Here is a 26,042-nt window from a genome sequence, read left to right as displayed (position 1 = left end):
TCCACATATAAAGCACTTATTAATACTCACTATTATTAAATCTCACTATTATCCAGTAAACTATAGCCTTACACAGAGAAGACACAGAAATTAGAGGTTATGCCCATTTGAATACTTAGAAGAAATCATTTAAGTAACACTATGATTTAATATATACCAATGCTCTTTATGAGTGTGTTTTTTAAAAAACAATTTATTTTGCAAGTCACTTGCGCAAATTCGAAACATGAAATGCTAAACAATGTGGTTGAGAAAGAAACTCTCTTTGGCTTAGTCAGTAGCTAAAACTATCGTATTTAGCACTGACTTCTAATAAACTGCAATTTTTAACAAGCAGCCTGTTTGTCTTCACTTCATAAGTTCTGCTTAGAGTTTTGGCTCTTCCATAATTGTTTGTCACAAACCAGTTACTTAGGTTCAGGGAAGATCCTGATGTCTGACTCTTGGTGGGAACAGCCAGAAAAAGAGTGTACCTGTTTCTCTCTGCCTTGTGCCATGTTCAGAACCTTTCCAGGTGTACAATGTGTGTTGGTTAAACTGCAAATGTAAACAGGAAGAACAGTTTCACAGCCCTGAAAGGCTGCACAGTGAATCAGGGACTTATGCCCTGGTTCCAGCTAGCTCCACTGAGATTAACCGACTATCCTTGGGCAAGTTACACAACTTGCCCAGTTAGTTTCTAGTTTCTGCATCAGTGAATAGGAAATGCAAATTACCCACTGGTCCAACAAGAGTGATGGAAGGATTAATCAACGCATGAAAATTAACTGGGTATATCTATATAGAATTGTAGTTCTATTGTATACTAAATGATAAAAATGTCTTTAACCCAAAAAAGAAAAAAGTAAAAAAAAAAAAACTTCAATTTACAAATATTTATCCCACATAAGTGTTTTTAGAATTGTTTAGTTGAACTCTTAGAAATTTCTATACCTATAGATTATTACAAACCCTATTCTTCATACAATTATTAAAGTAAAATAAATTTTCTATCATGTGTCCATATTCCAGTTTCTGAGCATTTAGGAAATCTTTCTTTCTCAATCTTCCCTTTTATTTGATTGGAAATTGCTTTAATAGTTACCACTTGTTAAAGCTTTAACAACATCATATACTTCCTACTTTATTATTCCGTATTCTTTATTCTCCTTGAAGGGGCTTCTGTAAATTAAACCCTCTTTTTTTTTTTTCCTTAAGTAGATGCATTGCTTATTCCCTTGAGAAATGTGAATTAAAATTTCCCAGGACTCCAGTGACTACTCTTCTTTTCTCTCCAAATGTTTCAATCCAGCTCTCCTAAAATATGTGATCTGAGGTTGAATAATCAACTTTATCTTTTAACACACATCTGCACACAGACACCACAATCAGAACACACACATCCACAGACACTTCTCTGCTTTATTATGCTTTCTCTCTTTCATCAACCTCTGACAGTTTTGCAAAGACTAGATCATAGCCACTAAATATAAACAGACCACATTCCCCTCCATCCCCACGTGTGGCTCTGTAAAGTCAAGGTGATTTATGATGCTAAGTTTAAAAGAAATATCACTGCTGTTCATTGATATGCCTGGCAATTTAATAGCTTTTCCCAATGAAATGAGACAGGAAAACGTTTAATTAGAAGGGTGCTAAACCTAGAAGACATCAGAGTCTTTAGCAATCTTTGCAAATTAAACTCTTCATGTGTGGGAGAGACACAGAAGTACTTCGCTTCATGTAATATTGTTGCCCTGCTCCTGAGAATTTGAACTCAAAAGGAATTGTTCTTAAGTGAAGCTTAATTATTTTTAAAATCTCTCTTGAATCTTTTTTATAAAACAAAGCATCCTTCTGATGTCTGAGCGATAAGCCTGTATTCTATCCTATTTTATCAGCATGGAATTTAGCCTAGAACTAAAAATGGATTGAACTTTTAGAATTTTGTTTACTGAGTTATGAATAGTGAGCACTGTCTCAGTTCAGGCGCTTATGATGGTATCTTTAAGTAAGGCAGTTGTGTGGACTGAATGTTTGTGTTCCCACAAAAGTCATGTCTTAAAGCCCTCCCTTCCCGAGTGATGGTTGTAGGAGGTGGGGCCTTTAGGAGGTGATTAGGTCATGAGGGCGGAGCCCTCGTAATGGAATCAGCACTCTTATAAAAGAGACCTTGGTTCGCTCTTTCCATCAGGTGAGGCTACTAGAAGTCTGCGTCTGTAACCACGGGAGTGTCCATGGCAAGGCCAGCATCCTGATCTCGGACTTCTGGAACGTCCAGAACCGTGAGAAATCAATTTCTGTTGTTTATAAGTGGCCCAGGTTATGGTAGTTTGTTATGACAACCTGAGCAGACTGAAACTGTAGTGTATTTTCAGAAATTCATAGGTTGGGAAGTCCCTGGCGGTTCAGTTGTTGGAACTCTGCGCTTTCACTGCTGTGGTTGCGGGTTCAATCCCTCAGAGAAGGAACTAAGATTCCACAAGCTGAGCGGTGCAGCCATAAAAACAGAAAGGAAAAAACAAATTCATAGGTTAATTTTAAAAATGTATTTCTTCCATTATGAACTGTCATAGGGTAGGGGCTGGGGGAAAGGAGGACGCAATGGAGGCATACTTTTAAAATAGTAATAATAGCATCCATCTGTTGAGGGCTTACTATGAGAGATTCTAAGAGCTTTATATTATTATCTTATTTACCCTTAATAAGAAACTGGTGAATTTTTATATCAGCAGTGTGATCAGCTGTAAGTAATAGACAACCTCAAAGATAGCGCTTAAATAGGTAGAGCGGTGGGTCTTTTTCACATAGAACAAGAAGTATTAAGGTACACAGTCCAGGGCTAGGAGAGCTGCTCAATGAGCTGTTGTGCCAATTCTTTGTGACCCCATGGACTGTAGCCCTCCAGACTCTTCTGCCAATGGGATTTTCCAGGCAAGAATACTGGAGTGGGTTGCCATGCCCTCCTCTAGGGGAATCTTCCTGACCCAGCATCAAACTGATGTCTCCTGCATTGGCAGACAGATTCTTTACTACTGAGCCACCTGGGAAGCCCCAATGATGCTGTTAAGGACCCCAAATCTGGTTACTGGTGTAAACTGTGACCCAACGTGGATTCCAGCTGTAAGAACAGCAGCATCCTCAAGGCAGCATCAGGAAAAAGGGTACAGGCATTAGTAACGATCTGTTATTGTCATTATTACCAAAAAAATATTCATTACCAGAACTTCTATCCAAGAGACAGGGCTGCAAATAACTAAAGGACACATTTTGGTTCTTGAAGTTGCAAATGAGTTGGATGAACCAGACGTCAATATGAGAAGATAAGTGACAATGCAGGTTACTGCAGTTCAATGATAGCAACAGTGTAGGCGCTAGAAGTTTCAAGGCCGGAATGATTAGTATCACAATGTATTAACCCCAAAGGGTTTTAGAGAGTGCATCATCAGAATAGTCATTTTACAGATGATGAGTAAGCGGTCAAGAGGGTTGAAGCAAATTGCCCAGCTGGTAGCTGAGCAGAAACGAGAATCCAGGGGTGGGGAATTTTCATCGGTTGCCCTTCCTTCAGAGCACGTTGCTACTGTTATTGGAAAACTGGGTTTGCCTCTTGGTGTTGAGCCAAAAGTCACAACCAAGCCAACAAACTGGAGAAGGAAGGAATTACTACTTTCAGCAAGTGAGGAGAACACAGGGGCCTCACCAAAGCAGCGCCTCCCTGAACATCACAACTGGGGAAGTTTTAAGCTAAGAGTATATGCATATTCATAAAGGGGCTTGAGCAGAGAGAAATTCATCATGGATTTGGGGCAAAAGTTGACAGAGTACAAGCTTTAGTTGATTGAAATTACAGGGTCATAAAAGGTTAATATCACCATCCTCTGAGTTCCAGTTGATTTGGTGGCTTGAACCCTTGAAGGGCATCTAAATTCTGCAAAATAGTTCAGAAAGTGCTTCTGCCTGATCTTTACTATTGAAACAGAATTGAGTCTTTTTGACCATTTGTTATCTACAGTCGTTACTTCTCTTGCCTTGTAACAGTCTTTGTTCTTTTGTTCCCTTGATCATCATTACTGAGACCTATTCAAGGGCAAACACCGTGGCCAGGCTTAGATCACAAAGTGGCCTAGGCCTAAAATGGTGGTTCTTATGTCAAAAGCTACATCTGGTGCTTTTCCTCTGGGGACCCTTATCCTATCTGCTTACACTACCGAGGGCTAAGCTGGGGGAGGAAAGCTTCACCAGCTTTGTGTATCAAATATAAAGCTTCTTTCTACAATGAGTTAGACACACTGTTGGGTATTATTGAAGCAACAACAACAAGCTAGCCATGGATCAGGCAATCAACTCTCAAAAATGATCCAGAAAGAGACTGGATTTATTCAAGAATAAGCACAATGCTGTAGTTGGAGGACTTTAAACTGAGTCTGGGAAGGAGGGCAAGACTTACACAGTTAGAAGCAGTGAAGCAGGGCATTTCAGGTAGGAAGAATGTCAAAATAAAAGCTTCAGACCCAGAAATGAGTTTGACATTTTTCAGCAGTGATGAGGAGTTGAACTTGGCTGGCAGGGAAAGGAGCAAAGTTGGAGACTGATGGAGGCAAGTGTGGTGAGCTGTGTGTTCTAGCTGGGGACGGGCCAGGAAACCACTTGCTGTCTCCCCTAGGACATCAGTTGTATGTCATGACCCACCACTGAATAGATCCAACGTTGCTCTTATTCGAGGCCACATTCAGGCTTCACTGGTGGCTCAGTGGGAAAGAATCTGCCTGCAGTGCAAATGAGGGTTCAATCCTTGGATCGGGAAAATCCCTGGAGAAGGGAATGGCTACCCACTTCAGTATTCTTGCCTGAAAAATCCCATGGACAGCGGAGGGCGGGCTATGGTCCACGGGGTTGCAAAGAGTTGGACACGACTGAGCATGCATCCATAAGCCCACATTTATCATTTGTACATTAAGTATTAAACTTCTTTCTACAATGAGTGAGACACACTGTTGGGTGTTATTCAAACAGTTATAACAAACTAGTCCTGAATTAGGTGGCCAACTATCAGAAGATCCAGAGAGACTGGACTTACTTATAAATAATCAAAATGCAGGACCTTATGTGAAATACCGATACACTGCTTTGTCTTTCAATAAAATGAAATGAAAAATTATATCCAGCTGATAAGATGAGAGAAGACTCTTAGGTAGCACAGAACCTGGAAGGAAAAAACTGAAGGATCAGGAGAGCATTGCAGAAAGAGGGAGCAACTTGAACAAAGTTGGGGGGATGTTAAGTGGGAGGATGGGGGTGGGTCTAGATGGGCCAGAAGATGGATAAGGGAGTGGGGGATGCGAGAGGGAGCGGTGTGTGTCACTAAAACCACCCCTTCAATCTTCACTGGTCTAGCGGAGGAAAGATTTTGGGGTGAGGCAAAGATCTGCTGTGAATCTCTCCGGGTTGCTGAGTTTTCTCTTAAAACTCACCCTGCATTCAGAGGCCTAGAGCCTTGATACCTACTGAAACCTTTCTGTTCAGTTGCTCAGCTGCATCCTACTCTTTACGACCACATGGATTGCAGCACACCAGGCTTACCTGTCCTTCACCATTTCATGGAGTTTGCTCAAACTCATATCCATTGAGTCGGTGATACCCTGCAACCATCTCATCCTCTGTCACCCCCTTCTCCTCCTGCCTCAATCTTTGCCAGCATCAGGGCCTTCTGCAATGAGTTGGCTCTTTGCATCAGGTGGCCAAAGGATTGGAGTTCAGCAACAATGAATATTCAGGGTTGATTTCCTTTAGTTTAAACTGAAACTTTTACACTGGGAAATAGTTGGCTCCCAACAGCCAAGTTGGTTACACCCAAACAAACATCGTTCAGGTCTCACTGATCTAAGAGATATGGAAAATGTTTCAGCAAACATTAATAGGAGTTTTCGAGGAGCACTTCTCAGAGTTGAGTTGATAAGACTCTCTAAGGCCAAGGGGGCTAGCTTTCCATGGCCCTTCTATCTCAAAAACAGAAACAACGCAAAACTGCCTCTCTGAGCCAAAATAGAAGAGGCGAAGGGATGTGAGCCTGGCAGGAAAAGCTTTCCAGGCCTGGTCCTGCTCTTCCACATGTGATCTAAATTTAGACTCAAATCTGAGAACAGGAAGACAGATTACGTGTCTGGTTTCCATTGTAAATTCCACATTCCCAGTTTGAATCTCCCTTAGTATCTTATAGGATTCTTTCAAAGTCTCCCCCACCCAACCCCACCCCCTTATCCCATCCCCCACCACTCCCTATCCCATCCCTCACCCTCCCATCCCATCCCAGGCTGCGCTGGTATCCACCCTGTAGACACAGAGGGCTGTGGTTTCTGGCACAAGATCATAAGAAAATTCCAGAAAGTCTGAGCAGCTGTGAAACCTAGAAAGTGGTTATTTGGTGGTGATAACGTCAGCTCTGGGGAGATTCTCTCCACGGCCACCCCACCCGTAATGTGCTCTTGCTTCTGTTCTTGTTGTTTAGCCGCTAAGTTGTGTCTGACTCTTGCAACCCCGTGGACTGTAGCCCACCAGGCTCCTTTGTCTATGGGCTTTCCCAGGAAAGAATGCTGGAGTGGGTTGCCATTTCCTTCTCCAGGGGATCTTTCCGACTCAGGGATCAAACCCGGATCTCCTGTATTGGCAGGCAGATTCTTCGTCGCTGAGCCACCAGGGAAGCCCTGTTCTGTTCTAGGGACAGGCGATTATTAAACTGGTGTCTGATTGTGTGCAGAGGTCTGAGTTTCTTTCTTATCATTTTCCTCCTTGCCACTCCCCTGTTTGTACCTTTCCTTTCTTTTCCCTTCCAGATAAAACAGAAAGTCCCAGCAGTGTGTGTTGTGTCTAGGAGGGGAGGAGGAGTGGGGGTGGTGGACTGTGTTGACCCAGGTCAAGGGCAACTTGGGAAAAGCAGACTTCCAACAATGAAACATTCGCAAGTTTCCAGTCCATGCTGCCTGCACCTTGTCTTTCTTTCTGTATCCTTGGAGACAAGCACTTCTCCCCTCCCCACCAATAACCAGGCCATCCCCGAGTTCAAAAGGAGTTTCAGTCCTCATACAAGTCTGTGGAGGGTACCTAGTAACTCACAGACTGCAGGGAAGGCTGTGTCGGTTAGCTAATTAATAAGGACACAGCACTCTAAAGGTGCTGAGCATTTATTTCATATATCCTAGGGCTTATTACTTAATGATAAAAGCTGCTCCTGGTGAGAATGCTAAAACTCAAGCTCTAACAAGAAAACAGTCTCTAAAGCTACATGCTTTCCTCTGATTTTCCTAACATTGGAAGACATTTGTCTAATGTTAGCAAGCCATTTAGAGAAATATGAAGGAAAGAAGAAGAGAAAAATTAGTGTAGTTAGAAGAGCTTTCATGAAGGAGAAAATGGGGAGGAGGAGAGAAGGTAAGGAGTGGATGCAATAGGAGTCGTCAGGAAGAACAAAGACCCCAGACCCAGGAGGGACAGCGGACAGAGTCCCAGGTCTTTTGGACAAGTTCAAAGACAGCAGACATCCTCTGCAAACATATTCTCTAAGAACAGTTTGAGGTTGTCCAGACATTCTATTCAAATTAGTGGCTATTCTGGGGAGAAAAAAAAAGACAGTAGCTGCTGAAACAAGCAATCTGGACGTGCAAGTAAGTTTATGTTCACAGATGGACAGTTTTCCAGACCCGTCTCAGAGTCTTTGCTATGAGGTGTCTCTGTGAATTGCTGTGGTTTTCCAGCAGGCTTGGGGCAGCGTCCTTTCTAGGAGAGTTGAACACCCCCCAACCCCACAGCTTCTAAATTTAGTGTAACTGTCTCTTCTGTTTTAGTTAATATAGTCTTACTGGCTCACTGCCATGCTCTTTCTTCAATGTTTTGTCTGTGGCAGGTTTTATTTTTCTTTTTTAAATTATGAAAGTATGATAGCACATTTACAGGAGACTTGAAAAATACAGAACAAAGTTACATATAGTTCCACTATACATGGTAATTATTTTGTAAGTAGATAAATTAAGACTTTCAGTTGGATAGTGTTATTGTTAATATTGCAGTACCGTTGTAATATAAAATGCATGCTGATGAAAGCTTGGTTCTATAAGGAAGCAGAAAAATCTCAAGGTGCCAAGAATCCAATCCTTCTCACACAGAATCTACGGGACACATCTTCTCTAGACTGTGCCCAGTTGTGGAAGGTGGCAGGCACTCCAAAGAGAGAATGATTTGGAGGGAGTCCTGAAGAAGGAAATGGCAACCCACTCCAGTATTCTTGCCTGAGAAATCCCATTGACGAGCCTGGCGGGTTATAGTGCATCTGGTCACAAAGAGTCAGACATGACTAGATGACTAACACACTTCCCTCTCCTAGATGACATTGGGTGACCTCAGGAAGGGCTCCCATAGATAGATCTGCCTACCCAGGAGGACAACAGATCTGACTGCCTAGTCAGGGACTGAGTGCCCCCAACATGAGTAACTGCTCCCCACTGGATGGATCCAAGCAGAGACAGGACCACTTACACAAGGGGATTTCTGCTCTCACAGAAGATGGGACACACCGGCCTCCTAAGTCCCTGGTTTTATGACCCTGGCAGCACACAGCCAGTGAAAATATGAAAGTCCATCTTTAGATGGCTTTGCTCTCAGGACTGAGAGTTATAATCACTGATTAAAAGAATGCAAACAAATTCAGTGGAATGATTTGGAGGTTAAGGTTATTTGAGTGATTTCTTAGAACTTCTTTCATGCTTCCTTTGCACTTCTGGCCTATTTACATAACTTTTCTTCCTCCTCATCTACAAGGATTTATTGGGAAATAGGCTGTGACACACTGTCAAAAACAAACTGTTCCTTGCAGCTTCTTAGGAAAGCGGTAAGACATGCTGATTGTCGTACAAGTGCTGAAGGTAAACTTAACAAAGCTAGTAGGCAAATAATAACATTGAAAAAAATAGAGATGTATTCGTCTATTCATTTTCATTTGTCCTTCATTAAAAAAATGTTTTTTCTTGAGAAAAAAAGATACATAAAAACACCTATGGAGCCACCACCCAAGCCACGACACCCGACCCAAGGCCCTCTCTCTACCTGCACCTGTCTCCTCTGTCAAACTTAAGTTTATCCTGATAGTTCTACTACTCGCTTCAGTGTTTTCCTCTATAACTTTTATTACCTGTGCTTTTATCCTTAAAAAATATGTTATCTAGAGCTGCCGGTGTATGAAATGGAGTAAATAGAATCACTCTTTTCTCAAAGTTATTTATCTATTTGTCTGTGCCGGGTCTTAGTTGCAGCGTGTGGGATCTAGTCCCCTGACCAGGGATTGGCCACGGGCCCCATGCATTGGAAGCATAGAGTCCTAGCCGCTAGACCACCAAGGAAGTCCCCATACTTTAATCTTTTGTTGCTTCTTTGCTCAACATTTTATTTTTTTAAGAGCTATCTTTTAAAAAATTATTTATTTATTTTTGGCGGTCCTGGATCTTCGTTGCTGCAAGCGGGATTTCTCTAGTTGCAGCAAGTGGGGGCTATTCTCTAGCTGCCGTGTGAGGGCTTCTTGGGGGTATGGCTTCTCTGATTGTGGAGCACGGGTTCTAGAGTATGCAGACTTCAGTAGCTGTGGGGCACAGGTTTAGAATCTTCCTGGACCAGGACTTGAACCCATGTCCCCTGCATTGGCAGGGCAGATTCTTAACCAGAATCTGCACCACCAGGGAAGTCCTCAACATAGCATTTTTGAGATTCATCCATGTTGTACTCCTATTGTGTTTTACTGTATGATTATGCTACAATTTAACAATCCAGTCCACTTCTGGTGAACATTTGGATGGTTGCTCCCTCTTCGCAATTGTGAGCAATGCTGCTGTTGATTCCAGAATGTGTTTTTGAGGGTACAGGCCTACATTGGAATTACTGAGACTTTGCGTATGTGCACATTCAATTGTCTAGGTAATACCAACTTGTTTTTCTAAAGCTTTTATACGTTTGAATCTGACCTGCAGCGTCTGAGTTCTGGCTGGTCACTCTGCATCAGCAGTTGGCGTTGAACAACTTTCTAAACATTAGCCACTTTGATGAGTGTGTGGTGCTATCTCACAGATTTGATTTGCACTTCCCTGGTTGTGAACCATTTAAATTTATTATTTTGTGAAATTCCCCTTCATTTCTTTTGCTTATTTTTCTATTGATTGCTAGATTTTTACTTATTGATTTATATCAATTCTTTGTATCTTTTGGATTCGAATATTTGTTTGATTATGCAGGTCATGAACTGTTATTTAAGAAATAACCTCCTCACCCAGAATTTGTTAATGTATTCTCCTATATGATCTTATAAAAGTTTAATATCATATATCATTGAATCTAATTTGCCACTGATTGTAAGAAAAATCACAATATCAGAAATAGTAAAATGTGAAAAAGAAAGTGTATACTTGAAAGGATGACATTAATGTAATTTTTTTTCTTATATAGATCTTTAATCCATCTAAAGCTGATTTGGTGATGTGCTGTAGAGTGGGGTTCAAATTTACTTTTTGCTATATGGATAATCAACTGCCTCCTCATCACTCACTGAAAAGTTTATCTTTCCCCCAGTGATCTGAACTACCATCTCCATCATACACTGCATGTCTCTGTATGCCAGGGGTGTTTCTGAGCGCTCCTTTTTGTTTGATTGGTCTGTCTGTCTCTCCCTGAACCTACACTGCCGGGGTCCAGCCCCGGTGGATCCAGGGTGATTCGAAGGTGGGGACGGAGTCGGCGTCTTTGGAAAAATACATATTTAATCACAGATATAGAGAGATTAGAAATGGATAGTGTAGTAGGAAGATTAGTGGAGAAAAAGAGGCTGAATAACTTGGATTACGTGGAATAGCATCCATGCTCCAGATGGGAATTCAGCCAGAAAATCGGGAGCAAGAAAGAAGCGACATGGGGGAATCAGTCTTTCCGGAAACTGATCCGATTTCTTTATTTTGGGGTTTGCTTATATACCTTTTGTTACACATAGGGATGAATACAGAGTCACGGAGGGGTCAGCAGTCCTGACCTTTATCAGAATCAGGTGCTTCACATAAAAAGGTCTTAGGGATTTTATGATCCTTTCTTTCTGATAACCAAAAAACTTATTTTTTCCAAGGGTGTTTTTTCTTAAACCAGGCACCACCCTCCAAATAAAGTTACATTCCTATAGGGTGAGGGTGTAGTGAGTTACAATCAAGAAAGGAATTTATTTAACCCAAGGTTAACATGATTAATCTTAAAGGTTAATACTTATTTCTCCTATATGCTTAAAGGTTAATGCTTATTTCTCCTATATGTTAGTTATATTCATTATAAGGGCAGGGAACATGGAGATTTAGCAGCAAACATCAGCCCAACAAATGAAAATTCTTTCACCAATGCTCCCCTTAAGATCTATTTAGTTTTAAGATAGTGATGAAGTTACATTTTTACATAACAAGGACACAGTGATTTATAACAAAGCACAATGATCTATTACAAAAGAGAAAATTCATTAACTTAAAAAGTCTAGTATTGCTAACATCAAAAACTACTGTATTTCCTTTTCTATATTCCAAATACATTGATTAATATATTACCAGGTGCCTAAGGATATGGAGGCCTGGCAGCAATCACTGACTCAACAAAAAGAAAAAGCCCTATGCTAATTAAGACTCTCAAAATACTTCAAAACTCTCTGTGCTGTTTATGGTTAAGAGGTAGGTAGTAAACAATCACATGGCAGGAGTATGGATAATGCTGTCACACAAGCTAGTCTGTCAGCAGAGAGGTTTGACCTGAGACATCCTTGTCCCACCCAGAGCAGGGAATTAGCAGCAATTATTGACACAACAAATGAAAAACGCTTCACCAATATAATTCCTAACCAACCCACTGTACTAATAATTTCTAACTCCCCAAAAGAATTTGCCTTTAGTAAGTCTAAAACATCTCGTGCCTCTCAGGTTGGGAGGCTGTAAACAATCACATGTGGCCGGACGAACCTATACAGGCAGGCTAGATAACCTTCAGAGGAGTCCGTAAGCTGAAACACTCTTGTCACGCCCAAGAATTTTTATTGCCTTGGAGATGCACGTTTACTCCTTCTCCAAGAAAAATGGTTATGGAGGGGAGCATAAAACAGACTCTGGTTTTGGGGTAGATGCTCGGGAGCAGGGGGTTTCCTGAGGCTTGATCATGCCTTTGCGTATGCCAAGCCTCCTTCCTCATGACCTTTGCCATGGGCGGAGTTCCTCACGCTGGCTCCCGGCACTATACCACCCTTATTGATTACTGTAAGTAAAGTCGCTCAGTCGTGTCCGACTCTTAGCGGGTCCCATGGACTGTAGCCTATCAGGCTCCTCCATCCATGGGATTTTCCAGGCAAGAGTGCTGGAGTGGATTCCCATTTCTTTCTCCAATTTATTACTATAGTTTTAGTATATATAGATGGGTAATTCCTCCCTCTGTGTTGCTGTTGTTGTTTGATTGATTTGTGGGAACTCTTATTTTTGGCTGCACTGGGTCTTCATTGCTGCACCCAGGTTTTTCTAATTGCAGGGCACCAGCTTCTGCATGTGGGGGCTTCTTGTTGCAGAGCGTGGGCTCTTGGGTGCATTGGCTCAGTAGCTGGGGCTCTTGGGTTCTAGAGCACGGGTTCAGTAATTGTGGTAAACTGGTTTCATTGCCCCATGGCATGTGGGATCTTTCCAGACCAGGGATCAAACCCTTGTCCCCTGCATTGGCAGGCAGATTCTTCACCACTGGACCACCAGGGAAGTCCTATGTTCTTTAAGGGCCTCCTGAAGAAGAGATTTCTGTTGGGATCTCAAATTGAAATGCACTGAAGCTATAGATCAATTTATGAAGAATTAATATTTTTATGAGATTGGGTCTTTTCTCTCCAAGAATATATTTTTCTAATTGGGTCTTCTTCAATAGCCTTTCAATGAAATTTTGTAATTCTCTCTGTAGAAGTCTTACACATACTTTGTTAGATTCATTCCTAAGTATCTTGTTTATTGACACTGTAGAGAAGGGAAACGTCCTCCTTGACCCTCTAGGGTTCCTGGCTGGGTCTGAAAATTAAACCGGCAAAGACAGACTCACAGGAGAAAAGCATGCAAATTTATTTAGTACAAGTTGTACTGGATCCAGGAGCTTTGGTAAGGAATTAAAGGCCTGAAGAAATAGTCTGTACTTAAATGCTGATTTTGATAAAGAATGGTCAGTAGTATAGAAATATGAAAGCTTAAGGAGTCTAAGGTAAATATAGCAAACATTGTATGGCATCTTTCAAAAAGTTTCATTTCTCTTTATTGACCGTATATACAGATGCTAATGGTCTTTGTATGTTAACTTTTGTAGCCAGAAACATCACCAAGCTCTCATTCATCTCAGCAGGCTGTGTACATATGCTTTTGAATTTCCTATATATACTGTCATTGTAATTTCTTCCTTTCCAATCTAATATATATATTTTCTTTTTCTTTCCTACTCCACTATTTAGGACCTTAAGTACAATACTGAATAGAAGTGGAGATGGCAACACACTTATGTTGCTCGTTTTAAAGGGAATGGTACCTATAATGTTTGCTGTAGGTTTTCGTAAATGTCTTTTATCAAGGAAAATATTCCTAGTTTTCAAAGAATTTCATCTGAATGGATATTGAAGGTTTCTACTTTTCTTATTTATTTTTGTATTTAATTTGGCCACACCAAGAGGCACTTGGGATCTTAGTTCCTTGATCAGGGATCAAACCTGTGCCCCCTGAAGTGGAAGCCTGGAGTGTCTTAACCACTAGACATCCAGGGAAGTCCTGGATATTGAATTTTATGAAAGAATTTGTCTGCATCCACTGAGATCATTATATGACTTTTCTCCTTTAATGTTTTAATGTGGTAAATTACATTAATTGATTATTCTAATTTGAAATTAACCTTATATTCTTGTGTAAATCAATTTGGTTATAATTATTGTCTTGCTGGATTCAAATTGCTGAAATTTCACCTGTGACTTTTCTGTCTATATTTATGCATGAGGTTGACCTGACATTTTGTTTCTCACACTCTCCTCATCAGATTTTGGTATAAAGATATGCCAGCCTCATCTTATGATTTGAGAAATAATCCGTCTTTTTCCATACTCTAGAATAGCTTGTGAGAGGCTGGAATTATTTATTCCTTGAATGTTCAGTAGAAGTCACTGGTAAAACTGTTTCAGCCTGGGTTTTTCTTTGAAGAAAATTTAACAATAGATTCAACTACTTGAATGGTTATGAGCCCCTTCTGGTTTTCGATTTCAGTTTTATTAACATAATTCTTGGATTTTTCCCGCTTCATCTAAGTTTTCAAATTAATTGGCATAGAAATGTTCACAAATTTGTCCTCACTTTCTGTGTCATGTGTGATTATAAACTATATAGGAATACAGTTTGTTCCTCGCATTGTTGGTACCTTTTCTTTTTCCCTCAATCAGTTTTAACCAGAGGTTTGTAAAATGTGTTGTGTGATGGTTTAGTTGCTAAGTTGTGTCTGACTCTGAGACCCTCTGGACTGTAGCCTGCCAGGCTTCTCTGTCCATGGCATTCTCCAGGCAAGAATACTGGAATAGTTTTCCACTTCTTCCTCCCAGGAATCAAACCCACTTCTGCTTGGCAGTCAGATTCTTTGCCACTGAGCCATCTGGGAAGTCTATAAAACGTGTTAGTCTCTCACAAATCCAGTGTTTGGCTTAACTGGTCCTTTCTATTGTATATTTTCAGCTTTTTTATTTTATCTTCCTTTCTACTGCTTTATTGAGCTATATTTTGTGTCCCGTTTCTAACTTTTTTGCTCTTTACATTTAAAGCTATTTTCTACTATAAGCTTTTAGGTCTATAAATTTCACTTTAACTACTTATTTAGCTTTCTCTCTCAAGTTTTCACTGCTGCTGCTAAGTCGCTTCAGTCGTGTCCGACTCTGTGTGACCCCATAGACGGCAGCCCACCAGGCTCCCCCGTCCCTGGGATTCTCCAGGCAAGAACACTGGCGTGGGTTGCCATTTCCTTCTCCAATGCATGAAAGTGAAAAATGAAAGTGAAGCTGCTCAGTCTTGCCTACTCTTAGCGACCCCATGGACTGCAACCTACCACACGATATTTGATACAGAGTATTTAAACACTTACATTTTCATATGGATTTGTTCTTTGACTCAAACAAATGGATTTTTCTAGTTTTTTTTTTTTAAACTGATTCTTGACTTAATTGCATTGTAGTCAGAGAATATGCTCTGAATGATAGGAAATTTTCCAGATTTTTGAGACCTGCTCTGTGGCTCAATCTATGACCAATTTTAGTGAGGTTTCTGGGTGGGTTTAAATATATATTTTTTCCTCATTCTATGATTTTGCACTTGGGATCCCTCCTTTATTAGGTCTGCCATTAAACTCGCTGCTTAAAGCAGACCCTCTGGTTTTACTTCTGCCCCTCAAGACTCCCAAAGCTGCAAAAACCAATATTCAGATTCACTCAATTCAGCAAATACCTTCCAGGCAAAAGCTGACTTTGGCCTTTGCTTACTGCTCTGAGTTCTGGCCTTCATGCGCTCTCCTAGGACTATTTAACTTCTTGCCAGTTTTTGGATCCCTTCTAGAATATATCTTTTAATATTTTACCCAGTATTCTTGTTGTTGTTTTCAGTGGAAGAGTTAGTCAGATACTCAGCCAAGCATATAACTAGAAATGGAAATCCTCTTTTAGCTTTCATCAAATATTTGTTGAACACCTACTGTGTGTGGATTAAGCACTGTAGTTGTGATCTGTGCAAGGTGGACTAGTGACACAAGAAAAAGGCTGCAGACTGGGGTAGGACAGTAGAGGCACCAGACAGAAGTTGGCGGGAAGGTGGTTGAAACTATGGTTTGGGGCATCAAGCATCAAGCAGGCCTGGGGTGAAGGTCAGGGTCTCAGCTTACTGGCTGTGGGGCCTAAGGCAAGTCAGTCAACCTCTCTGTGCCTTCAGTCCCTCTTCAATAAACTGGCGTTAACAATAGCAGCTGCTTCAGAGGCTTGTAGTTAGAACTACTAGAAAGCTCGGCAGTGATGGCTCAGAAAATGCTAACTAGTCTGTGTTCTCACAGAAGAGATGCATAAACTGGGAGCAATAAGGTTATTCCTCTGTGACTGAATCCCCTCCCCCGAGAGCTGCCAGGGAAGGGCATAGGACCCCCTGCCTTCCAACTCTGGGCTGCGGAGACTAGATCCTCATCCTAGTGACCATCTTTCCCTCTTCCAGAATCCCTCAACGAGACCCCCTTCTCACCAGCCCTCTCTCTCCTGACTTAGATTGCTTCCTCAATGAGTTTAGATTGTGGAAATCAGGGACAGGAAGGCAAGGTCTGCAGGCAACTTCTGCTTTCCAGAAGTTCCCTGAGACAAGCAGCATGTCTGGGTGCATTCTTATGGGTGGGGGAGGGCAGAGGGGGGAGAGGGGGCAATGCATGAAGAAAAATGAACATTCATGTTTTAAAAGCTAGCCTACTGCAGAAGGGATGGCTAAAGCATACCAGCTAGAAGGAGCAGGAAAGGAGAAGCATGCCCTAGATGCTATGCGGCAGAACCTGGGCTTTTTCCTCTAGGCAGTGGACTGCCAATAACTGGTGCCCGGCTCTCATCTGTGATTCAAGATGAAGGGTGCTTAGAAGTTGAGGAACAGAGGGCAGGGAGACCAGCTGGAATATGTCCCTCAGGTATTCCTCAGAGATGCTGTGGGAGAGGGCCTGATGGCTGGAAGGTGAGGTCTTCTGTTGTGCAGCTGGGGTGGTGACTGAAGGCCGTCAACACAGTCGCTCCGCAGAGAGCTTTGGAGAGTAGAAACGACAAAACGTGGTGGACGTGGAGGGGAAAGGAAGGACACAAGACCGCCTCCTAGGTTTCTGGCAAGGATGACTACGTGGATGATGGTGCAACTAGCCATGATAGGAGATTCCGGAGGAGCAGGTTTGAAGAAACAAGTGCAATGGACCTGCATTGACGTCACAGTGGGCCAGGCTGGTGGAGGTGTCTAAACTCTCTGAACGTGGCCATGGGGCCCTCAGGATTCTGGCTAGAGCGAGGATGCGAGGATGCAGGAGTTTCCAGGAGGAAATCGTACTCAGTATTATCTTACTTTTGAGGCTGTGAGGGAGGGTCTGAAAGGGTACACAGAATTTGGCAACCAAAAGTTTGTTGGTGACCTGGCATGAGTAGTATCAGGGGTGGAGGAGGAGTGAGAGCAAGGCTGTGAAGAGGTGAAAAAGCAGAGTTTCTTCTTTCCAGCTTGGCTGGGCAGACAAGCTGGGAGATAACTTGATGGCCTGAGGTGGGGACAAGAAAGCCGGCTCCTGCTCCTTCTTCTCCCCAACCCCGATGCTTCCAGCTCCCTGAGCCCACTCGCAGGGAGGGGTGGTCCAGAGTTGGGGCAGGGGACAATGGCCGGGTGAGGGAGGGAGTGGGGCTAGGACACCTGAAGGAAGTGCTTCTTTTCTCCTGCATTCCAGTGGACTCGGAGGGAATGGAGGCTCCCAGCACTCTTCTTAGATGTTAGGGGCAGGAAATTAAGTGTTAGTAACTCAGTAGTGTCCAAATCTTTGCAATCCTATGGACTGTAGCTCACTAGGCTCCATGGAACTCTCCAGGCAAGAATGCTGGAGTGGGTTGCCATTCCCTTCTCCAGGGGATCTTCCTGAACCCGGTCTCCTGCACTGTGGGCAGATTCTTCACCGACTGAGCCACCAGAGAAGTCATAGGCAGGAAGTGAAGGCATATCACGCAACAGATGTTTCATGAGTCTCTGTTTTGCTTATGTAGTGGCGTAATGTAGGTAAATATCAGAGAATGAGGAAATGGTAAACGCTTGAACCTGTCACTCAGATAAGGGATCCAATCTCAGGTAGTTTGGAGAGAGGGAGGATGTGTAGGGCTTCCTGAATGATGAAAGGAAGGAGGCCTGACAATAGTTTCTTCCCAAGCTCTTTCCCAAGGCAGTGAGAATGGAAAAATCTAAGGGGGGGGGGGTGCTGTGGGGAGGAGAAAAGCCAACAAGTAACAGAATACTCAGGTCCCACACTAAGCTAAATTAGGCACTTTACTATGCCTTGTATGCTCAGTTGCTAAGTCCTGACTCTTTGCAACCTCATGGACTGGTAGCCTGCCAGGCAACTCTAGTTCATGGGATTTCCCAGGGAAAAATACATTAGTGGGTTGCCATTTCCTTCTCCAGGAGATCTTCCCAAGTTGAGGGTCAAAGCTGCCTCTCCTGCATTGGCAGGCGGGTTCTTTACCACTGAGCCACCAGGGAAGCCTGCTTTAAGTGTAATGGTGTGTGATTCTCAAGACAATCCCAGGAGAAAGGCATTCCTGTTCTCCTTCTATTAACATAGAAAGTAAGGGTCCAATTATTTTCCTCATTTTAAGTTCATTTCTCCAGAGCAGAGTAAAACGGTGAAATACAAAGGGAAACGTCCAGTCTTTGTCTTTGAAAATTTTTATCCACTTGTGAAGCCTGGCACCCAAAAGGGAAACTCTAGAGTCCTTGGGCCAAGGAAACCACCTGCGTTTCTGTAGGGCCCTGGTTAAGGATGGGGCAAAGCTTGGCTGAATGCTTGAGAAAGGCAGAAGGAACTTGGAGGAGGAAGTGGTTGTCTGGTTCCTTCTGCAGAGGCCACCCAGGGGCCCTGAGACAGGGAGCTGGTTCCCTGGTCCTAGCCCTGTCAGCCCACACTCCATCGGTGGGAAGAGACTGAGCTGCGACTGGGCTCGGGAGGAGCTTTATATAAATGCCCTACTTTTCAGTATCCTCAAAGCTGTATAAGTTGTCATCCACAGGACGCGTACTGGGAAGTTAATGGAATTTGGAAGGAACACATGTACTTCCATTCATAACTTTCAGTGAGGACATAGGCAGCGAAGAAACAAAAGCCAGTGTGCAACAATAATATCCAGCCCGAGCAATCCATTCGTTTAAATGTTTATTTTCAAAGGGGGATGTGTAATAGGATGGGGACGGGGCGCGGGGAAGTAATCAAACAGATGTGCTACTGGTGATCGAAAGTGGATTATGAAATACTGATGCCTTGTATCTTTTTTGCCTTTTACTGTGTTCAGTCGCATAGGACTCTTTTACAACCCCCTGGACTATCCATGGGAGTCTCCAGGCAAGAATGCTGGAGTGAGGTTCCACTTCCTTCTCTAGGGGACCTTGCAGATCCAGGGATACTGTCCCTCCTGCACTGGCAGGCGGGTTCTTTACCACTTAGCCACCTGGGAAGCCCCTTTTCTATTTATTCTTTTTGGGCAGTTGGGCTCTAAGATGCTCGTGACGCGCTGCAGGGTTGCCATAGAGACCAGGAGACACTATTATAGAAAGATAACGTTAGGATGGCCCCACGCCGGCCAGAGGCCAGGGCCCGCCGAGCGCGCAGGAGGTGGGAGGCTCGCGGGGCCGCGGGCGGGAGGGCGGCGCGTGGCCGGGAGGGGGCGGTGGAGCGGCGGCGTCACGTGGCGGGGCGGGGCCTGCGAGTCGCCCGCCTGCCCGCCCGCCGCCGCTGCTCCGCCGCCCCGCCGCCGCGTCCCATTCATGAGGGCCGCCCGGCTCGGCTGCGGCCCAGGCGGCTCTCGAGGCAGCGGCGGCGGCGGCGGGCTCCCGGGCTCCGCGCGCGCCCCTGGCCGGCCCCGCCCCCTCGGCCGCCCGCGAGCGCGCCCAGCCCGGCGGGTCCTCAACGAAGCCGTCCGGCCGCCGCCTGCCCTCCGGGCGCCGGCGCGGGCCGGGAGCGGAGTCGCCGCAGGTAAGCGGGGTCGCGGGGCCAGGTCCTCCGCGCGGTGAGGTGGGTGGTGGGGAGGGGCGTCTTCAGCTCGGCTACAGGCCGAGCCCCCTGCCTGCGCCCCCTGCGGGCGGGCAGACGCGGAGAAATTCGGCGCCCCCGGCGCGCGAGCGGAGGGTGACTCCGGGCCCCCTCGCCCGGCCCTGCGGCACGGAGGCGGAGCTGCGGTCCCGGAGACGCTCTGCCGCGCGGGTCCCGGCGAGGGAAGCGCCGCCGGAGGCCGCGTCTCCATCCCGCCCCCGGGCCTGGGGGAGGGGGCCCGGCACGTGATCGCGGCGCGGCCGGGAAGTTGCTGTTATTTCTCTGCGGCCGTTCGTTCTCCAAGCTTCTCCGCCTCCGGGCTGTGGACCGGATCCCGAGTGTGAGTAGTTCTCCTCCCCCTCCCGACTCCCTCCCCGCGCCACATCCCCGTTTGCGTCGACAGTGTGCAAGGGATGCTGAGGTTTTCTCTCTTGCCTCCTGACCCCGGCGGGTCTCCGCCTCTCCCGTCGCCCGGGTAGATGGAGACTGTGGGGATGTGGCCTGGAAGACACACTTAGGAAAACCTTTACCAGAAAGATCAGCCTCCCTTTCAGAAAGTGCTGGAACTCGGACAGTTCGGAAATGTTAAGAATTAACTTAGCAAACCGCTAGGTTCATTTAAAAATGCACGATTGAAAAAGTGCCCCCCCCGCCCCCGCATTGAAAAAGTGCCCCCTCCGCCCCCACATTGAAAAAGTGCCCCTTGCCTTGGTGTCAGGCCAGGCCTAATTGAAGCTCTTTGCCCAGTGCGGATGCTCGTGAGTGTTACTGGTTATTGAAACTTGCCCTGGCTAGTTCCTAAAGCTTTGACAACACGTAGCCAGTCCTGAGATAGATTTTGAAGTATTTAGGAATTGTTTAGGGGCCCCTGATGGCTTATATGTTGATGGTCTGATGTTGATTGTTCTCAGCTGCGGTAACACTGGAAAGGGCGGCAGGTACAGCAGAGGTGGGAGCAGCAGGGGAAGGGCCCCCTAGCGCAGCATCATCTCTGCTGAAGGGGCGGCAGCCTCAGGCCATCCTGGGCACGAGTGTGAAAAACCCCCAGGCCAGGGGTGGAAGGGCATTGTACCGTGTGGCTGGCGGATTCCCTCCAGTTTCAAAGTGCAGTTGGGGGTGATGTGCAGATTGAAGCACCACCAGGCCCAGGGGTGGATAGTGAAAGCCAAAGAATGCTAGAAATGAGACTGGTAGGTTCTGTTGTAGTTGATGACGATGTTGAGAACCAACTAGAGAAGCTTTGTTTTGAAGGGACTGGAAGTGGGAGCATTGGAAAGCCATCTGACACTACAGTAAAGACACTGGTGAGAAGCAGATGATTAGGATCGGCTGGGCTCTGTGTGGTTACTCCGTTGTGCTTGTGGCTGCGAAAGGTGCTCGTCACTGGGGATTGCCACGTTTGGATTACTGACTGCACCCTCTCTCTCCTATGCTAGACTGTGTCCTAGAAGGCCAGACTCTGGTAGCTGCCAGCTCCCAGGGTAAGGCTAGCTTCTAGAAGCATCTCCGTGGAGGTCTGTAGAATGAAGGTAGGAAGAAGCGGACAGTGTGTCTGTAACAGTGACTCCAGAGCTGGTGGGACTTCCTGAATGAATTCAGCTCTCCTGAATTGTGAGCCCTGGATGCACAGTCCGGGCCATGCCACTCACTGGAGGTGGTAGTGGTGGCTTAGCCACTCAGTCGTGTCGGACTCTGTGCGAGCCCATGGACTGTAGCCTCCCAGGATCCTCTGTCTATGGGGTTTCCCAGGCAAGAATACTGGAGTGGGTTGCCATTTTCTCCTCCAGGGAATCTTCCTGACCCAGGGATCCAACCTATGTCTCCTGAATTGCAGGTGGGTTCTTCACTGCTGAGCCTCCAGGGAAGCCCCCACTCCGCTGGAGGTGTTCAGTGAACTGATGTGCCTTACAGTGAGCACTTTTCAGTGTTTACATATTAACTTGAGCTTAGAGATAGCTTGGTTCTCTGTGTTGGCAGCTATGCTGCTTCATCCACACGCATTTCCTCATAGGTGGCAGCGGTGACACCCAGCTGGAAGCTTTGTCTAGTTAGGAGGTGGATTCAGCTGCCTCGCGTGGGTGCTTAGCAACCTGTCAGGAAGTGCCCCTTCAAACAAGTCTGCCCACCTTTAATTTAAATCCTTTTGATCCGACCCCACTCTGTGTGTACGTGTGTGCCCACATTGAGCTGCCCATCTATCACTGGGCAGTGGTTTGGGGCCTTTATTTTGAAAGCCTGTTTTGGTCTGTGCTATTTCTCTTCATTTAGAAGTAAGTTGTTTTCCTTCTGGCTCCAGAGTCCTCTGACGTATCAGTTGCCTTCTTTATGATGAAACGACACACGGGCTGGTATGCAGCACCTTCTGTTGGCAGTGTGTGCACGCTCAGTTGTGTCCGACTCTGTGACTCCATGGGCTATAGCCCACCAGGCTTCTCTGTCCATATGGAGTCTCCAGGCAAGAATGCTGTAATAGGTTGCCATGCCCCCCTCCAGGGGTACTTTCCGATGCAGGGATTGAACCCGCTTTTCTTATGTCTCGTGCATTGGCAGGCAGAATCCTATATAAATGCTGTCTTACAACAACTTTGAGGATAGTTACTACAGGCTGGAGCAGGATGCTTTATGACTTTATCTGAGTAATAAAGTATTTAAGTCATTTTGGTGGCTTTGCTGGCTAATAGCGGTGATTTGGGGAATCAACCTTCCCTGCCTTGGGCTTGAGTCTTTTAGTTACACTCTGTCACTCCAGCTAGACACTTCACATGTGTCCTGTCCTATAGTCCAGGGTGAAAGTGGAGAGAGTTGCTTGGGATCTCTGTGAGTCCTTGGCAGCAGGAAGCTGGGTCCAGGTGGTCTGGCCTGCTCTGGAACCCTAGGACTGGGGGATTCGGCTCCTAAGTATCCATTCCCTCTAGAGGGAAGAAGGAAAAGAAAATCCGTTAGGAGATAAATGGTGCTGCGATGCAAGATAAAGCCCCATAGTGTGACCTTTGGAATTAAATGATGATAAATTATATTGTACAATCTTGTTTGCTTCGCTGATTATAGTTTAAAATCTTTTTTCCTTTAAAGACTTTAAGTGCTAAATTTCTATGATGCTGTTTGTCAGTTAGACTGCTACAAAGAAATGAAGAAAGGAGCCAGAATGCATTCACCCGGTAAAGCGAGGCTCCTTGGCCATAGCATCAGCCCCTTTCCCTGCCTTCATCTCGGGTCGTACCAGAAGGGTGTGGCCAAACCCCAGGGAGGGGTTTATATGGCTGTTAGGTGGAAAGTGAAAGTCGCTTAGTCATGTCCACCTCTTTTCGGCCCCATGGACTGAATAGTCCATGGAATTCTCCAGGCCAGAATACTGGAGTGGGTAGCCATTCCCTTCTCCAGAGGATCTTCCCAACCCAGGGGTCAAACCCGGGTGTCCTACATTGCAGGCAGATTCTTTACCAGCTGAGCCCACAAGGGAAGCCCAAGAATACTGGAGTGGGTAGCCTATCCCTTCTCCAGCAGATCTTCCCAACCCAGGAATCGAACTAGGGTCTCCTGCATCGCAGACAGATTCTTTACCAACTGAACTTTCCAGGGGGGCGGGGGAGGGTTTACAATTATTTTTAGACTATTTATATCAAATATATGATTTGAGAGACTACATACAAGTTCAGGGGCTGGGACTAGAAGGTGATCTTTTAAAAAGCCATTTGGAATGTGTGGCCAGTTTTTGTCATGTTTGCATTTAGAACTTATTATGCAGTGTTGTGTGTATCTGCAGTGTATCTGCATATTTTCAACATGAACTATCCAAATAAGACTTCCCTGCTTCTTCGGAGGAGAAGCATTGGCTCCCAGGAAAGCACTGCTCGCCTTGCCCTGGTAGCTGGTGGATTGTCTTTATCTGACTTTGTTGGCATATGTGAACAGTTTAGATAAAGTCTTCCGTCATTAATCTTATGAACAGTAACTCAGTCTGTTGGCTTTATTTCATTTCATATCCTCATTTATTTTCTGTACCAGTTCCCTTGATTGTTTCGTAATAAAGTTCGTCTGAACTGCATCAACTGATTTTTGTTTCAACCAGGCAGAGTATAAGAATCTGCCTGCAATACGGGAGACCCAGGTTCGATCCCTGTGTCAGGAAGGTCCCCTGGAGAAGGGAATGCCAACCCACTCCAGTCTTCTTGCCTGGAAATCTCATGGACAGAGCTGCCTCAGGGCCTGCAGTCCATGGGGTCACAGAGAGTTGGACACGACTGAGAGACTAACACTTTGAGAGTATAAGCAAAATTCAGAGTGGTTTGTAAATTCTAAATTGTTTTCAGCTTCTAGCATTTTTTCCATCTTTCCTACTGAAGAATCTAGAATGGTTCTTCTCGCCTGTTTTAGCAAATCTGAATTTCTCCTCTCTCAATTTCCTCCCAACCATCTCCACCTGCCTGAACATTTAATCCTCTAGGCGCACTTCCCTTGATTAACATCAGCTGCAGGGAGGCACGCCCTTTGCATGTGGTGATACAGTTGCTTTTTCGTTTGTCCTAGGCTGCTTTGTGTTTGCTCTCAAGTCATCTATGGCTTTCCTCTAGCTGCTCACCAGGGTCAGAGGAAATAACAACTGTTGCCTTAGTTTTCAGACACTCCCTGTGGCCAATCTGCCCCCTTTGCTCTGTAAATAGTGAACCAAAGGGAGTAGAGGAGAGGTGGACTGTTGGATGGAATAAGAAGCCAGATGTAAAGGCTTGTTGTATTCTAGTGAAAAGACAGTTTGAAGAGGGAAGGAACCTTTAAACAGGGGCACCGTTGGGGACCGGTCATGGGGACAAGATCTGTAGGTTTACAAGTCTCTGTGAAGGGGAGAGGGAGGAAGGGACAGGTCTTAATGGGTTGATGTATGGAAGGAGTCAGATCCAGGGTGCTCAGGTGGTGGTGCACACCTAGTAACTGAAGGCACCTGTTGCGCTCTCTCCAGTTGTCTTGATTTTTACCTTTTTTGGTCATTTGTTAATTTAGTTGTTGTATATTTTATGTAACATTACAGGGAGTGCAAAGGAACATGGATTTGAAAAGTTTAAGAAACATGATTAAAGACAGTAATATTTCAAAGAGAAGAGGTACCAGTACCTAGGTTTAGAAGTGACTTGGTTTTGGTGAGTATGATTAAGTAATTGTAGATGAAGAGGAGATGCTGAGGGCAGGGAAAACCTCTTTCAGAAACTCTGAAGCTGGGACTAGTGACTTTCTTGCAGGAAGGAAGACGGGTGTGTGGCACCAAGTAACATCTTCAGTGGCTGAGTGTCTGCATTTGCCTATTTCTGAAACTTAATGGAAGGGGTGATATTATCCTGTTTTTCAATCTTTAGTAAGATGTTTTCCAATCTTTACTAAGATGTTTTCCTTTTTATAGAAAAAGGATCATAATTATAAAGAAGTTCATCAGTTAATCTGGAATTGAAATCTACCTGAGAGCCTTTCTTCTGCCTCTGAATAAGCAGAGGCAGTGTGCGGTGGTCAGGATGGTTCTCATCTCTTCATTTAGTGGTGATGTGACATTTTTTGCTTCTGATAAGCTAGGTGTGTCCTGCTGTACTAGAGACGTGTGGTTTCATTCATTCTGAAAGGCCCTTGAAAGGTAGAAGCTCTTCAATATAAACTCATCCGTTAATTTTATTGTATGATTTTGTATGGTTATCAACTGGGAGACAGTGAAACCATCAGACCGTTCATGTGAATTACGTACTCTGAATTGCTGCTCCCTGGTATGAAGTGGTACTTCCTCTGATGGGGGCGGTCATAGACCTGTGACCCTCGTAAACTGATGTCTTTTCCGAACCAGCGTGAGTCAAGGAGTGCTTGGGCTTAGAGGAGACCCCTAGGGGACATAAATTTTGTTTCAAGATTCTGTGTGAATATAGTTTTGCCTCATCAGGAGTCTACGTGTAATTATGTTTTCCTTTGTAAAACTTCCAAAGAATCTACCTACATATTTCTTTTAAACTTTCAACATTTTTGGATGAATTTTGAGTAACATTAATAGCCATAACCAACCCAATGGACATGAACTTGAGCAGACTCTGGGAGATAGTGGAGGACAGGAAGCCTGGCGTGCTAGAGTCCATGGGGTTGCAAAGAGTCAGACACGACTTAGCGACTGAACAAAAAAATAATCATAACGTCTTTTTACATAAGAACTACACAGAAGCAGG

At 44.7% G+C, this 26,042-nt stretch overlaps 1 protein-coding gene across 3 annotated transcripts in view; it reads left to right on the top strand.

Annotated features, from left to right (window-relative positions):
• LPIN2 (lipin 2) overlaps positions 2,178-26,042 on the top strand; it is a 96,243-nt gene continuing 72,378 nt past the window's right edge. The window contains exon 1 of one of the 3 annotated variants that reach the window (XM_005697070.2): positions 2,178-2,264. The gene's annotated coding sequence lies outside the window, so the exon portion shown is untranslated. Of the gene's footprint in view, positions 2,265-19,684; positions 19,798-20,003; positions 20,195-26,042 lie in introns of those variants that run through there. The other 2 variants (XM_018039476.1, XM_013974287.2) reach the window with 2 other exon arrangements.

The sequence above is a fragment of the Capra hircus genome, chromosome 24 (assembly GCF_001704415.2).
Source record: "Capra hircus breed San Clemente chromosome 24, ASM170441v1, whole genome shotgun sequence".
Lineage (NCBI taxonomy): Eukaryota > Metazoa > Chordata > Mammalia > Artiodactyla > Bovidae > Capra > Capra hircus.
Note: the sequence above shows the minus strand (reverse complement) of the source record. Positions and strands in the feature narration are given on the sequence as shown.